The 16,159-nt window shown below is 45.2% G+C and overlaps 1 protein-coding gene and 1 long non-coding RNA gene across 3 annotated transcripts in view; one reads left to right on the forward strand and one right to left on the reverse strand.

Annotated features, from left to right (window-relative positions):
• LOC119387336 (ceramide transfer protein) overlaps window positions 1-16,159 on the forward strand; it is a 608,660-nt gene that overhangs the window by 554,526 nt on the left and 37,975 nt on the right. The window lies entirely within an intron of this gene.
• LOC119387334 (uncharacterized) lies at window positions 1,558-13,868 on the reverse strand. The gene is made up of 3 exons (XR_005182484.2): window positions 13,766-13,868; window positions 10,854-10,899; window positions 1,558-5,858 (listed from the first exon to the last, which is right to left on the reverse strand). It is a non-coding gene; the product is annotated as an uncharacterized LOC119387334 (long non-coding RNA).

A 16,159-nucleotide genomic window follows, 5' to 3' on the forward strand; every position in this document is an offset into this window, starting at 1 on the left:
GTGGCTCGATCGCCACAAGCATTCGTTTAAAACAAGCAATAATATTGATTATTCGGTGACTATCACGGAATAATTGGAGCTAAACGTTTTTCTAAGGCACCTTTTGGGAAAAGCTGGCTTTTCTGGAACCACAAAACAAGGCTCAAACAGCAGCTCATATGAATATATAGCACGCTAGCTGTTCCGATCATGTCTCAAACTTCGTCGTCCAAAACGAACTAGCTTCGTAAACTAATGCGCTTGATACGCCAGCAAGGTTAACACAAAAATGAAACCTAATGCACTGTGTGGCTATGCCTGCGCTGTGATCTCATTGAGCTGAACAAAACTCACTCCCCCTCCTTGCGAACTGCGTGCCCCTTATATAGTCAAATAGTGGCCCTTTCCAAAGAAAGCAGCGAGTATGCACCTTAATTCATGTGTCCATTAAATCAAGCCATCTGCATTTCCATGGTTAAATCGCATGATCAACGTCTCGCACGCACGTAGAACCGCGTAGAACCACGGGACTAGGCTAGGTACATCTCGCTTGGAATTTCCTAGGGACAGCACCAAAAAGGGGTCTGGCAACGCGGGCATGTTTTGGTGGCTTTTTAGTCGCTCCCGTGGTTGAAGTGCGCACTAGGGGCAGGATTTCGCTATCGCGTTCAACTCTTAAAGGCGAAGCTTAAGGGTCCTTCAATTTTTGTTAACGTGATATATACCAAAATTGGTATGGCATGACACGAGTGCGTGAACGACAGGTCATGCATTTATATACCAGAATATGCGTTTCATTGGCATGGTGTTCACTAGATTGTGCATGCATGCGTGCATGGCAAACATGCGATATATGGTGGACTAGATGCCATGGCATGAATGATTTCATTTGGCTCAAAGACAAACAAGGCGATGTATGCAGCTCTTTCCTGGCTGCTTCGCATTACATCGATTCCCACAGTGCGTGGGATCTGCCGAATTTTTTTTTTCGGTTATACAAATTTCTAATGAAGATGGTAATGCTGTGGGTGTAATGAAAACAGAGATTGCAGAGGGCAATTCCTGGGAAAGGGGACACAGTATGTTTCCAATTAAGCAAGTCGGAAAACTAATATGCTGGCACCAGTGCATGCTGCAACCTCTCCTATTATGCATGCAAAATTGAGGCACAGAGGTAATGCTTCTTACTCAATTAACATGTCAACTAACAAGATGACACTCCACATCTCCCCAATTTGCCGGACAAGTATGTAATAACTGTGTCGCAGAAAGCATTGCAGAAGATTCACAGTCTTGGAAATCTACTCCCCAAAAGCTTCTCATTACACAGATTCCAACAGATGCAATAGATCTGCCTAATTTTTACTTAACTTTCCCGGCCTTTTTTTTTTTGCAAGTTTCTGATAGAAAACACATTAGGTGGAAAGTCTAGGCACAAAGCGTGCCAAGATGCAGAAAGTGATGTGCAACAGCTCTGCACTTTTGACAGTACTATCAAAGAGCGCAATCTTGCTTTGAAAAATTCTTCCAAGTGCAGCAAGATTCAAGATGACCAGACAGTCAGTCATACCCAAATACACTTTCATGCACGGGCCACTTTATTGAAACTCAAATATTTTAAAATAGTCGTATCACCTGCAGAGATGCAGCAAAGGATTTCTTTGGTCAACAAAATGCTTGCTGCTTTTCAGACCCCTCACCACTTCTTGCTACATGAGGCAAACAAAAAGTCCCTACACAAAAAAACGTTGAGAGCAACACAATCTTCTCGGACAAGCAACACAAACATCTCAGAAACAATAGATACAAGGTGGCAATTGCCAACTGATGGAACACCCGCGCACAAGAAAGGAAAATGGGCATTGTCCACTCAGTTGCCGCCACAAAGCTGTAGTAAGCGTGTTCCTCCCAATCGGGAAGGCATGCATCAATAAAATATAACACACTCAGACACAGTGCAGTCGCGCAGAGTTAAACTCGATGCTTGTAATAGTAGACCCATAGCTGCTTCACAGCTCCCCAAGGTGCATATCCACTTGTTCTGTTTTGCTCACATACGTGCCCTTGTTCATTGGAGCATTTTGAAAAATGAGACCTCGAGGCTGCAGGAGCCAGAACAAACCACTCGCACAAAAAGAAAGATGGGACAGTTGCTTCAATAAATAAAAGTTTATACGAGGATGACACGTGCTTGGGAATGTTTCCTAGAGTACTCTACCAGAACACCCAGTGGCCTTTTTTTTTTCCACATCACGTTTCACCAACACCCCCCCCCCCCCCCCCCAGTGAGGGCGAAGCTGTGCCTGCTCCCAGTCTCCTCACCAACACTTTCTGCTCAACGCGAAGCATCATTGCTGGCATAAACCACTAGACCATCTCCGTCATCAATAAATTAAGAGTCCCCCCAAAAAAAGCTGTACAGTAGGCTGTGACACAACCAATCCATCAGTTGGCAAAGGTGCGGCAGGACAGTGACAGGGCAAAATTCCACGCTGCTGCAATTCCAGGTTCCATAGTGGCACATCAGCGAGTCTTTCAAGGATGACCGTAGGTTTCGCGACAGATAACCTGCTCTTGAAGTCAATCTGCAGCTCAATTATACAAATAACCCTGTAAAATTACAAGCTGCTGCTGTCTTGAAGTTGTGCAACACCGTGTCCGCAGTGTGACCAGACGGACTTGGGGATGGCCAAGCTGCTGAAAACTTTCAAATACAGTCCACTTTCGGGGTGCCACACATTTCTCCACCAGACCATCTTCAGACACTGCTCAGGTGGTTTACAGTAAGAGTTCCTACAGTGTAAACGAGAATTCACAAGCGAGAACGAAGATACTGCATGCTCAAGAGACCTAAAGAATATAATCACCATGTACACACTACCTCGCAGGTGCTTCCTGTCTGCACAACATCAGCAGGCCACTTTCTTCAGCTTGCACATTATATATGTACAATGTTGTGCATAGATTGCAGAGGAGCGATAACACAAGAACAACTCGTCGAACAACTGCAGTTCACATGCAAGAAAGGTACTGCACCGAATTACGAATCTCCTTTCAATGAACATTGCTTCCAGCAAGGGCAAAGAGCACAAATGCATGCAACAGTGTGAACAGAGACATTACCATCCTCGCTCGCTATAAGGGTGTCATGTGTACAAATGTAACACTTCCTCCTTAGCTTCTTGTTGAAGAGTGTCTGTATCAACACTCCAATGAACATGTATTTGTACCCCACGCATTGGGCTTGACTGCCGAGTGCGCAACACCGGTAGTAAGCCAGTCATAGGCCTGAAGTGACAGTGTCTGGACTTCCCCTCACACTGGAAGAGTGAAGTGGTGGAGCCTACATTATAGAGACAGTAAAGCAAGGTTTGTAAAGTAGCCTCGCTTGAAACCTACCCTGGTGCACGTACAAGCTTTGCAGACATTTGAATAAATGAGCAACCTGGAGGCATCTGCTCAAGTTTTTGCATGCACTGTTCAGCACTGCTCGAAGGCCTCAGTCATGGTTTGCTGTAGCAGGCAATGTTAGATTATATAACTGTAACGATGCACCTTTTACTTTCCAGCCATGAGAAGCCTGCTCTTATATCATGTTTGTTGCCTGTGTTACACATGTAATAACCTTAACGACATCCAATAGCTGCTCTAGCAGTTTTTTATTTTGAGTGTAATCTAATGTAAAGAAAACTAATTCATGGCCATTCACACTGAAAATGGATACTAACATGATACACAATGCAACAAAACTATGCCGCATTTACAAAAAAAGACCACAAATGCAATCAAGCTGCGTCCACTATCTCAAAGGCACAACCTTTAACACATCCTGGTCAAAGTAAAATCGGTACACATGAACGATTTTTTAAAAAATGCTTTCCATGATGCTTCAGGCTGCGTTACATTGCTATGATGTTGTGTCCAGCAAGGTAAGCCAAAAGCCTCGGACATCACCAGAGATCGTAGTTTTCATTCATCGCAACTCAATTTCTTATGCTAGAAGTGACACAACGTTGCCTCTGTCCTTTGTTACATAGGTGTCAATTCTGTAATTACAGAATGGAACCTGCAACCGATAACAATGCCTTCTTATACAGCCAGTTTGAGATATTCAAGAACTTTAGTGAAGCTTCAGGCATTAATTAAGCAGGCCATATGCTGCATTACAGAGGTCAGATTCTGGTCTCGCGGCATTGTAAACAACCGACATAAGTGCCAATCGGCCCATAATCAGTGGTCAAAAGCCACATCGAGCCACTGATAGAACATTCAGAACTTAGCAGAATAAGAGTGGAAAGAGGACAAAAAAATAGGCACCCAGAATTCTATTGAAAGTGACAACGGACAGCCAGTCTTATACCACGTCGAATGCATTGAAGAGCTTAGTGAAACACAAACGCAAGAGCCCATTTAGCAGCTTTCACATAGCTGCATGTGCAGTTATCGAGTTAACAAGTACCTGAGATGCAGTGAAAGGCAAGATCACTGTGCCAATGTTCCTTTGAATCGCCACCCTTCCTGTTCCTTTCTCCATCTCCTGCCTCAAGTTCTTTCCATCTATCTTTTTTAGCTGTCGGCATACCCATACCAAGTATACAGTGTGCCGACTCGCCCAACAAGCCACCTTTATCTCCCTTTAAACACCTAAGCACACACTGTAGGCACAAGTCATCACACGAGAAGGAATGACACAAAAGGTGCTGCACAATCCAAAGCAAAAGGACTCAGGTTCACATTGGCTGCAAGTCCTGCCAAGTAAACTACAACTTCAATGAGCAGGCACTTGCCTATAGTTTGGTATGACCCTGTAATTTGGTATGGCGAAAGTTTGGGTAGCGAAAGCAAGAGCATGAATTGCAGCTGAATGGCATGAATGAGTAAAAGAACTAAAAGAGCTCTACTGCAGCAAACCTTGCGACTACTTGCAGCAGGAAGTGCATGCTGTTACTTCGTGTCGGTGAAACGAAAGACGATGGTAGCCATAACCTCCACAAAACAGTTACATTAACTGCATTGCAGAACAGCAGCAATCTGAATGCGTTCCCTCGCGTGCTGACCAGAAGGCCAGCTGCTCTTTATATCGCAGAACAACTAAATAATAAGCGACATGCAATGATGAAGAGAAAACTGCGCTCTCTATACACAACACCAGCAGCGTTACTGGTGCGAAATCGATCACCCCTCGAAAAGGGAAGGATCACCCTCGGCCGAGAAGGTTAAAGTACCCAAGAGACTAACTGGGCACGCTCTTTTTGAGAATTGCATCAACTAAGTTTTCCGCTGTAACTGCTGCTGCGTACATGCGAGGATGAAGCAGGTGTGCAAACAAACTGCCCTCACATCCTCTCCAAACTGCTCCACTTAAACACAAGCCTTCAGAATCTGTCAGCCAATTCATAAGCATCTGTTCTCTATAACTTCTGGAACAACCGCACTGTTGTGGCAGACTCCTTCCCATCTGCAAATGTTATGTGCGGGTACATTCGTTTGATCCATCCGTCCATGCGATGGCCAGTGGTGAAACTGGTGCCTCAGATGGAGACATAGCTTGGAGGCAACAGGAAGTCGACGGGAAAGGGGAAGAGAGGGGGAGCAGTAGACCCATTGAGAGCCCTGTGCCCACAAGAGAGAGACGTGTGGGTTGGAAGAGGAGGCAGGGATCGCACGCGTGTTCGGCCCCGTTGCGAACGCACTGGCCGTCTTCATAGGCTGAGAGCAGCTGTGCTCCTCCATTGCTTTCTTTTTGACCATTATGGAAGTCAGGCCTGTCCCTCGGGAGTAAGCTTTGTTGGAGTCGAGGGGTCCAAGCCCATGGTTTGGCACACCCAGCCCGCAAAATCCACTTTCTCTTGCTCCGATGTCCGCACGTATGGATGGTTCTGCAAGTAGACGCAAGAGCAAAGGGTCACCACATTTCAGTTATGAATGCATAATTTATCGGCATCAAACATCGGTTAATTCAGGGCTCATATGGCCCCACACCAGTTAACTAGGATGACACCCAAGTATGGCGAGCGTGGAGCGCAGCTAGTGTACCAATTGTGTTCAATCCCAAACAAAGCAGTGTAGTCCGCACTGATATAGTCATCAGTAGGGACCCCATGAGAACAGGTATGCATCGCACCTTTTCATTCCTGCACTGGCAGCATGCCTTCGACAGCTGCTTGGCTGCCATTAGTGCTCACATCCAATGTGGCTATAGATATACATATCTGCATTAAACCAAGGAAAGCAATTGTCTGTTGGATTTGTTCAGTTGAGCCTGACAAAGAAACGAGCCCTTCGAAAAAAACTCCCCTTCTTTCGATATATCTGCATCAATCACACCAAGCAATATCTTTATTTTCACATACTGCAAGTCATGCAATCTTGAAAACACTGCAGAAACCACACTGAGGATGAGATTTTACTGTGGCCTGCAGGCTGGCATCAAATCTGCCACAGCTAGACTGGGGCAGACTTACTGGTGAGGAATAATTCGCATATGCATACAGTAGTTAAAAGCACATCTACTAGATGTAGATACACATCCTGCTACACTGCTGCATTGTGAAAAAAGTCAATGAGGCTGTCACCACCAAGGCTGCCTATAAGTCACAAAGTGACGAGAACTGCGGCCTCCACATAGATTTTGTACCAAACAGAAATGACTGGTGCAGGTTTCGTCAGTAAATAAAGATGTGTTTAACCATATGCAGGGGTGAGACGGCTGAAATTGATTTGGGAGCAGTTTTAAGAGCAGCAAAATTGCAATTTTGGAGCAGGAGAACCTTGATTTGGAGCAGTTAGCGGAATTTTTTATGTCATTTCAGGAGCTTGAAAAACAGATTTGTAGCAACTTGGGGGGACAAGTACATATTTTAAGTTGGCCTAGGATAGACGTAACACTGAAGCAGCCTTTGAAGAAAGTATCGCCAGGTATGAACTATACTACCTCTTTAAATACTATGCGACCTATCCAGCCCGAGTAAGAAACGCATGAAATAATTGAAAAAAGAAAGGTTCTGCAAACTAGGTTCAGTTCATAAAAATGTGAAAAAGAAACAACAAAAAGAATGCGATTGCACAAGAATTGCAGTTACATAGCAGTAGGCCTTTTTAAGATCCGTGATATAATTTTATTGCGATAGCCATTATATGGACATTCTGAACAGGTTTTTGCCGTCGGCATCGCAGTCATGTTCCGTATAAACTCCAAATCGATAACATTCCCCGCGCATCATGTGTTTTACCCTTCGGTAAAAGCGCGCGAGCGAGGGCGACGAACGCGGCTGAGGCAGAGATGAAAAGACTAAAGATATATCTGGTTAAACCTCCGTGCCTTTTCTTGTTTACCCTCCAAAATAAACCTACATTAAAAGGCAGGCTGATATACCAGTGATTTAGAGGATGTAAGGTGATAGCATCGAGAATGCACACAATCACTTCCTTTGTCCGTCCAATTTTAAAGCCACCATCATGGGAAGTGACAAGCAAACTTTCGTAGTAACCGTCGTGATTCTAGAAAAAGCACTTCTAATTTCTGTGCTTTAGTCATGACAGAAAACAGTAAAATATATGTGTATTTGCAACTTCCAAAGAGCCAGTGTACAGTCAAATCTTGATACAACGAATCTCAAGGGACCGCTACAAATCGTCCATCCTGAAAAATCGTTGTAGTGAGAAAATAAAAAATTCGCAATAAAAATCATAAATGCAACCAAAGGAGTCGCCTACTGTTGCTGGGTATACATTCGCGATCGCGTTATTCTCTGATAAGCTCAGGGAAAAAAAACATGAAGTATTCCGGAACAAGCATAGGTTGGCAAATTCACCCGAGTCGACTCACTGAGACTCAGATCGAACCGTGAATCTGAGCGAGTCCAGGTGAGTAATATTTTGGTGAGTGCGAGTCCAAGTGAGTCCGGTTGAAAAAAATTTTAGTGAGTCCGGTTGAGGAAAACTTCAGTGAGTCTGAGTGACCCCTAAGCGCAAAATATATTTCTTGAGCGAGTCTGAGCGAGCTCCACATTTTTTTGTCGACCTATGGTTTTATAATAATATCTGGGGTTTAACGTCCCAAAACCACGATATGATTATGAGAGACGCTGTAGTGGAGGGCTCCGGAAATTTCGACAACCTGGGGTTCTTTAACGTGCACCTAAATCTAAGTACAGTAGAACCCCGCTGATACGTTTTTGAAGGGACCGCAGGAAATAAACGTAAGAGACGGGAAACGTAAGAGCCGAAAAACAGGAAAAACGGCAAAATATTTAGTGGTACAGAATTTTATTTCAATTCTTACGAGCAGCACGAAAATTGGCGCGCTCAGCCGCGATCTAGTCGATGGATAGAAACGCGGAGCTTAGGACGGCCTTATCCACAGAAATGTAATCAACGTATGTGATTTTTTTAACACCAACAGCTGAAGGCGTGAAAGAACTAAGCGCACGCAATCATGACCGGCGCGGCGAGTCCGACCGCGAACCGCACGCACGACCATGCGAGCTCCAACCAGCTCGAACTCCTCCCGTTCTCCGACAAATAACGATGATGATGAGTCTACGCCAACGCGATGGCAGAAGTGAATGCCAATCTCGAAGGCCTTGCTTTCGCAAGCAATTACGTCATACACGCCATGTTTGTGCAATGCAAATCTCAGAGGCTATGCTTTTGTCAATAGTAAATGCCAATCTCGAAGGCCTTGCTTTCGCGAGCAGTTACGTCATAGACGCCATCTTTGCAATTTGAATCTCGAAGGCCATGCTTTTGTTTGCATCAATTGAAAGATTCTGTTGCTTGCGCCTCTCATTCGGCTAATATTACGGTCAAACGAGGCCAAGCTGCGTGAAAATGCACCATGGCTGCTCTCTTTGGTAGTCACTCGGTCGGCTCCGGGCGCACTTCGCGACGTATCATACGGGAACGGTCCGAAAGTTACGACGTAACAGCGGGGTTCCCAATACATTGTATCCTATGGGAGCTATGCCGGGACCGGCGGAAAACGACGTAACAGCCGCGAAAACGCAGCAGTGAGGAACGTAACAGCGGGGTTCTACTGTACACGGGCCTCAAACATTTTCGCCTCCATCGAAAATGCAGCCACCGCGGCCGGGATTCGATCCCGCGACCTTCGGGTCAGCAGTCGAGTGCCATAACCACTAAACCACCGTGGCGGGGCGACCTATGGTTCTATTTACACAACTTCAGCATTACTATCAGCCTTATGTCGGCTGACGTTTATACTCCCATCGACTTACAGATACTTCAAAGCACTAGTGTTCATACGCCAGCTCAATATTTGTTGATCAGAGGCGTGAGTTACAGAGGGAGGCAAGGGGCCCCCCTGCAAGCGCTTTCACAGGAAGTTCATGGTAAAAATATCACGTGTGAGCCATCTCTCAATAAATATGTCCTTACTGAATTGCAACCACTGATAACTCATATATGAAGGTACGAGATAAAAAAGGCGCCAAATAGAGCACCAATCATGGTCTTAAAGAGCATTGACACCACGATCAAAAAAGCTAATCCTACGCTAACAGACTCATGAGTCGACTCACTCAGACTCAGATAGAGCCGTAAGTCTGAGTGAGTCCGAGTGACTGATATTTTGGTGAGTCTGAGTCCGAGTGAGTCCGGTTGACGAAAATTTTCGTGAGACTGAGTCTGAGTGAGCTCTAAGGTCAAAATACATTTCATGAGTGAGTCTGAGTGAGCTCCACATTTTTTGCCGACCTATGGGAATGAGTGCATGTTTATTTGAAGACCGTGACCTTTGGCTGATGGGTGCAGCTCAACTGCTGCAAGACAAGCTCTTCAAAGTGTGCATCCTTGTTGTGCACTTCGAAACGTCGGCGTTAGACAGAGATTCTTTGCATTAGTTCACGTGCGCTGTTTTAGCATCGCCTTTGCTCTCGTAGTCCTCGTCGCTGTTTCCCTTGATCACAAAAAATAGTGTTGATCTCATTGGTCGTCAGTTCAGCCGATGTGCATACATCGTCATCACACCGACTGCACAGAGTTAAGTGTTCAAATGTTACTTGAAGCATCCATGGCAAGTCTTCATGCGACTTCATCCCATAGGTCACTTGCGTTGCATTTTTCACTGTCTTGCTGAATAAGACACCTCTGGTAATTGCCACCACGTTTCTTTCATGCTGCTTCCGGAGCTCATTGCAAATGTACAGACACGAAGCTAATGGCGAGCAAAACAGCCGTGCAACAAGTGTAGACGTAGCCGTCCGACATAACAGAGGCAGCTAGGCGAAGCCTGATGAGAAGTACAGGTGATGGTGATGCCAATAGGGCTGTCACACATTTAGAATAGGGCAGGCGCTTAGAGAAATAAGCAGGAGTTCCGGTGATGATGATATTGACACATACGGAGCCACTGATCTCGTGCGGAGCTGGACATTGTCCGCAAGTAACCTTTTAAGTTCGCAATTCGTTATATTAAAGTGTTGTTGAGGCACAAGGGCAACACAATTCGATATGTTATTCTGAAACATTCGGTACACTGAAATTCATAGCAGTGAAATATTTTTACATTAAACCAATGGACATTTGGAAGGAGATTTTCAAAATATTCCTTAATCTGAAACAATCGTTAATCTGAAACAATCGTTAATCTGAGGTTTGCTATAGCGGGATTTGGCTGTACAGTAGACTCTCATTAAACAGAACATGAAAAGACCAGGAAATTATGTTCCATTCAACAGGAGTTGCATTTACTGAGCAATGAAACAGGGGGGTGTGGAATTCAAGCACAAAACCAATGATGTTAGAGGCAGTTGTTCCATTTAAGCCGCAATTCTGTTGATATTTATGTTTACCGAGTCTCCATTGCATACAGAATGGCTGGCCCTATCAAGCAACGAAAGCACCTTACTTACCATTAATGTCTTCAAATCTCCTCGCTCGTTTGGATTCCTCTTCAAGCTGCGATATCACGCAAAAAGAGATGAAAAACACAGCACGATTAATAAACAGTGCAATTATGTTATCACATAAACTTGCCCAGCTCTCCCTACTTTTGTGAGAAATATCCCCTTCAGGTGCAAATTATGATGCAGTGTCTGCAAATGTGTCAAATAAACACAACATACCGTATTTACTCGAATCTAGGCCGCCCTCGATTGCAGGCCGACCCCCGGAATTCGCAAGGCCAATAAAGAAAGAAAAAAAAACTGACCTCGAATGCAGGCCGAATGAGAAAAAAAGAACACCGTTTCATCAGTAGAAAACCCATCATTTTTATTGCGTAAGAATGCACCCCTTAGGCATGTACGTATAAAGTTATACGTACGTATATAAATTATTTGCAGTCATCATCGTCCGTAGCATCGCTGTCCTCTTTGTTGCCGAGTTCATCCCAGAAGGCATCATCCTCGCTTCCGTCCATCACGTTTGAAATACAACACTTTTTGAAATCTCTATTGATTGTTTCATCTGGAATTTTGTTCCACGCCGCGGCGATGCAGTTTGCCAGCTGGCCGAGCGAAGCACGTTTAATGCGCCCGGCTGGGGTGAGCTGATGTTCTTCCGATGTAAGCCAGTCAGTACAGTGCTTGCGAAGCCTACCTTTAAAGGGCTTATTAATGGTGACGTCAAGCGGTTGGAGTTGGCTAGTCATGCCACCAGGGATAACAGCGATGTCTGTCCATAGTCTTCACGCCATCAGTCAGATGGCCACGATAGGAGTCGAGGACTAGAAGTGACTGCTTGCACAACGTGGCCCCTAGACGGCGTTCCCAAATTGTTTTCGCCCAGTTCTCCATCAAGCCGCTGGACATCGAACCTTTGCCGTGAACGTGCACAACATTTCCGGGGAACTTTTCGCCCGCTGGTAGTCTTGCACTTGAATATTACGTATGGGGGGAGTTTTCGTCTATCGGCGGTGCAGCACAACATTACTGTCGTTCACTGCTTTTCGTAACTCACCGTCCTAAGTCTGACTTCCTTCGTAACCCTTTTTGTCACCCTTATGCCATTGGCAGGTCGAAGAACACCAGTCTGGTCGGTGTTTGCAATTTGCCCCAGTTGGTAGCCCTTTTCCCACCGTTTATCCATCACGTAGCACTGAAACTTGACAAGCTTTTCCTCAAAGTCAGCGGGCAGCTTCTGACACAAGGAGGTCCATCGTCTCGGGCTGAACCCGAACAGTTTCATGAAGCGCATTGCCCAGCCTCTGCTTGCTTTAAAATTGGCTCATGTGACACCCTTCACGTTGGCAACTTCCCTGGCTTTGCCTGAATAATCTCGGTCGTCACGGGCATTCCCGCTTCCCTTAATTCCCTGATAAAATCGGCAACAACTTTTTCCGCCTCATGGTGTTGGCTTGTTTTTGGTCCAGTGAACGCCATGCGGGTTGCTGCACAGCTTAACAGTTCGGCCTGTTGTTTGCGCCATCATCGCGCGTTCTTTTCGTGCATGCCGAACTCATGCTGCGCGTGCAGGTTTGAAGCTGTCTCCATGTGAAGAACGACCTTTCGCTTAAAGGCCGTGCTGTAGTGGCACCGCTTGGTTGGTGCCATCGCGCAGGTGTTTCGCGAGCATGCGGTTAAAGTGCGACACTTCCAAAACCCTACCAAGACGACTGCACTGAGCAATCGCTGCCAGAAAACTGTCAACTCCCCGCCACGCAAGAAGAAGGGAGGAGAGGGTGTCAAAGTGCATGGCAATCGCCGGCGCCGTAATCATGTGACACAATACACCCTTGCCGGCGTGAAAGCTCACCGGCTCAACGACCCTCGCCGCCCTCGCCGCATGAACGTCGGACTGCGAGATTTCAGAACAATGGTCAGTGCGAAGCCGACCACGCGGCTCGCCTGTGTAGCCGTGGGGACCACTACTCCACCGCTGAGCCTAGCAACCACGTCACCTGTGCAGCTACCGTAGAATGCCGGCCCCCCCACTTTCGCACATCATTTTTTTCTAACAAAACATCAGCCTAGATTCGAGTAAATACGTAATTACAAGGCTCTCGATATTACATTCCAAAAAAGAAAATGAAGCAATATGTTGTTTTGTGCAAGTTTCAGTAATTAATTGCAATTAGCATGTGATTAAACACTTCATTATTCTGCAGTCAGTCATGTTCCATTTTTGCATCAAAAGAACCAAATCATAGGCTTTAGATGCATGCGCAATTTGTTTTTGGCTGTTTCATTATCAAGCAAAGAAAAATAATTTTGACATTGGTCGTGGAACACAGCATGCTGAACGACCCGACAAACATTGTAGTGCCTTCACAAAGGTGATCAGCTAGTCATACGCAGCATACTGAGGTTAAGTGAAGACACAATGACTATGCAGAAGGTTCAATTCTTTCGGCCACTGGTTCAAAGAACTGGCAGAAACAAGTTGCATCCACATATGTGGTCATTGTGCCTCAACGGGATATAGAATGCCATAATTTTTACATAAACTACTAAGTCATCACAAGGTGTTTTGAATGAATTTCAAATTATTACAAGAAGGCAGAGCTTACGCCTCTTTAAAATGTGACTAATTTCAATTGTCAGCCATCTATAAACGGTGAATAAGCAAGGATCACCGACACTACTAGTACTGCTTTCTGTGCACCTTGTTCACACCACAAAAACAAAGACAGGCTGCAGTCATCTAATGTCGCAATACTTGGTTGCGTGTGAACAGGTGTGAACAGGTGTGAACAAGAAAAGAATAAGAAAGCCTAGTCGAATAAGAACAAGAAAGCAAAATAAGAATAAGACAGCAACAACTGCAGTGAACAGAGTAAGAAAGCCTGCAAGTATGGTGAAAAAGCTCAATGACTGTTACTAACCAACGATCAACGAGGTCCTTGAACTCTGGCGAGAAGACACCTGCTGGCACTGAAGGTGGGGCCTAGAAGCAAGAACGCAAAGTCAAGCAAGTGAAAAGTGAGCCTTTTTCATAAGCATGTCCTTATCACATCAGTAAAATGAACATGTTTCTGATAATTTTGGAGTGTATCTAATGCACTTTGCTAGTAAGTTTTCATAAGGTCAGCTTCAAGCGCTTTATCATAAAAGATGTGCCCTTTTAAACTGCCGCTGACTCAATTATACGACACTGATACAGATAGCCCATCCAACAGACCATAATGCAACCATAACGAATGGCTCACTCTAATATGTGAGTAATTTCTACAGTCCTTGTACTTTAATGAATATAGTGGTGGTGCCATGAAGTGGCTCAAATAATCAAACATTTGTTCGTTAGTATGTTAATTCGGTTTTTATTGTGCAAAAGCAGCTAAGGCTATGCTGCGCCAGTCACAAGATGTTAAGTAATGAACATTGACATGATGCCGTTTTAAAGCTTATTTAAAAAGCCAGATTCTTTTAAGAAGCTTAGCACAGAAGTCAAGGGTACAAGTGGATCATCTCCAAGAAGCAGAGTAGGGTAGGGGGGAGGCATGTGATGTTTGTATAGCTGGCCGAATATTGTGGTCTCTGTGTATCATTATGGGGACATGTGATCAATATGTGTATTACTGTTAATGGTTCTTGACATTTTTCACATGTTGGTTGTTCATCATTTGCGAACAAAAAGTTGTGGGTCAGGTGTGTGTGCCCCAATACCGGAGTCGGGATAATATAACTTCAACAAATAATTCTTGGGGACGACAGGTCTTCCATTCTCCAAGGATGGGCTTTACTAGATGGGGCTTATTGTTTGTACACAAGTTCCACTGCTGCTGCCATTTAGTTAACAGTGTTTGATGAATTTTTCTCTTGCTGTCTTTCAGGGGAATTTTTATTTTTGTAAGTGCTTTGTGTGCGGCTAAAAATCAAGCATTTGTAAACTACCAGAGTCAAGGCAATCGTACAACAACTGTACGGCGTAAGGCAACAATTAGGCCACAGGTCCCTTCTTACTTCAGCAAGCATGCCCACCACTACAATCGATGTGCTGAGAGTACCAAAAGGCCGGAAACACATCAAGGTGGCCACGTTTATTCATTAAAGCTTCTTAATTTGGACTTATTTCCTGGTCCCCGTAATCACATGCATTGTTTATGGCGTCAAACTATCATTAATTCAATTATATCTGGCCACAGCCCGGTCAACTCAGACGATTTTTGGAGTGCGCTAAGTGCCGCAAATGTGTGACACAAAAGAGGAAAACAGTGTTTCCAACAGAAATGAAGTGGCACAATCTACACTGCCATCGTGAACAGCATGAACCGTACGGTAATAAGAGGATAGCCAGAACGCTCCATGCCCATTTGTGTTTACCACTGCACGTGACAACGCGTTGGTCGTGGGCTCTTCAGGAAAGCGTGGTCGCCATCCACTACCGCACTGTTGGCAACCAAGGCTTCAGTGCCTGCATCAAACTATAGTCGGGTACAACTTTAGAAGACAGGAGAGGCCCCGCCCAGATGACCGAAGCGCAGCAGCCAATTGTCTCCGCGACTAAAGAAATATAGTTCTCCGTCAGCGGGGTCACTGGCCGTCCGGCTCATGACGTCACCTGAAGTGCGCGCGTATTGGTGGAGGCTCGTGTGCATCCGCCTTTGAGGAGAAAATGCCACTGCCTTCTAAAGTTATACCCAACTATAGTTTAGTTTTTACATGGCAAATGTGAACTGCAAGAGCACAATCAACGATCGCGTCAATAGTGACAGCAGTTTTGTTTTTGTGATATGCCTTCAGACCTGCATAGTCACCGTCCATGATTGTGAATCACCAGCAAACAGCAGTTACCTCTTAATTCGGCTGTGTAAGCTGCACATGCCTTGAAAAATGCAATTGCATTGCTATAAATTACGGTTTCGTCTGCAGCAGATGCGGTGCAGTGCTCAGTAGTTTAGTTTAAATTCTGTGTGCGTAGGTTGTGCGCGTGCCTGCAGAGCTGCGTGGACACTGCCTATGATTGCGCTGTTAGCAACCACAGTTCCTTTCACAGCAAGCGCGGCACTCAGCAGCTTCGTTTCGACTTGGTGCAATGCGCATGCAATATCACAACACTCAAACATGGTGGAAGCTGTTGAAGATGAGTGTTTCAGCCGTGGTCCGCATGCTGACATAAAACTCGCGTGCTACATCACGATGGACGAAAGATCTGTTGGGGGCCATACTGCTAGTGAAAAAATTATCACACAAGTGTGGTGGTGTTTGTGATGGTGGTACGTGACAAGAAAGGGGTGCAAAGTCGCACGATGACGAAAATTGTGGCTTTTAAACACAGC

This window comes from Rhipicephalus sanguineus, chromosome 3, assembly GCF_013339695.2.
Source record: "Rhipicephalus sanguineus isolate Rsan-2018 chromosome 3, BIME_Rsan_1.4, whole genome shotgun sequence".
NCBI classification, from domain to species: Eukaryota; Metazoa; Arthropoda; class Arachnida; order Ixodida; family Ixodidae; genus Rhipicephalus; species Rhipicephalus sanguineus.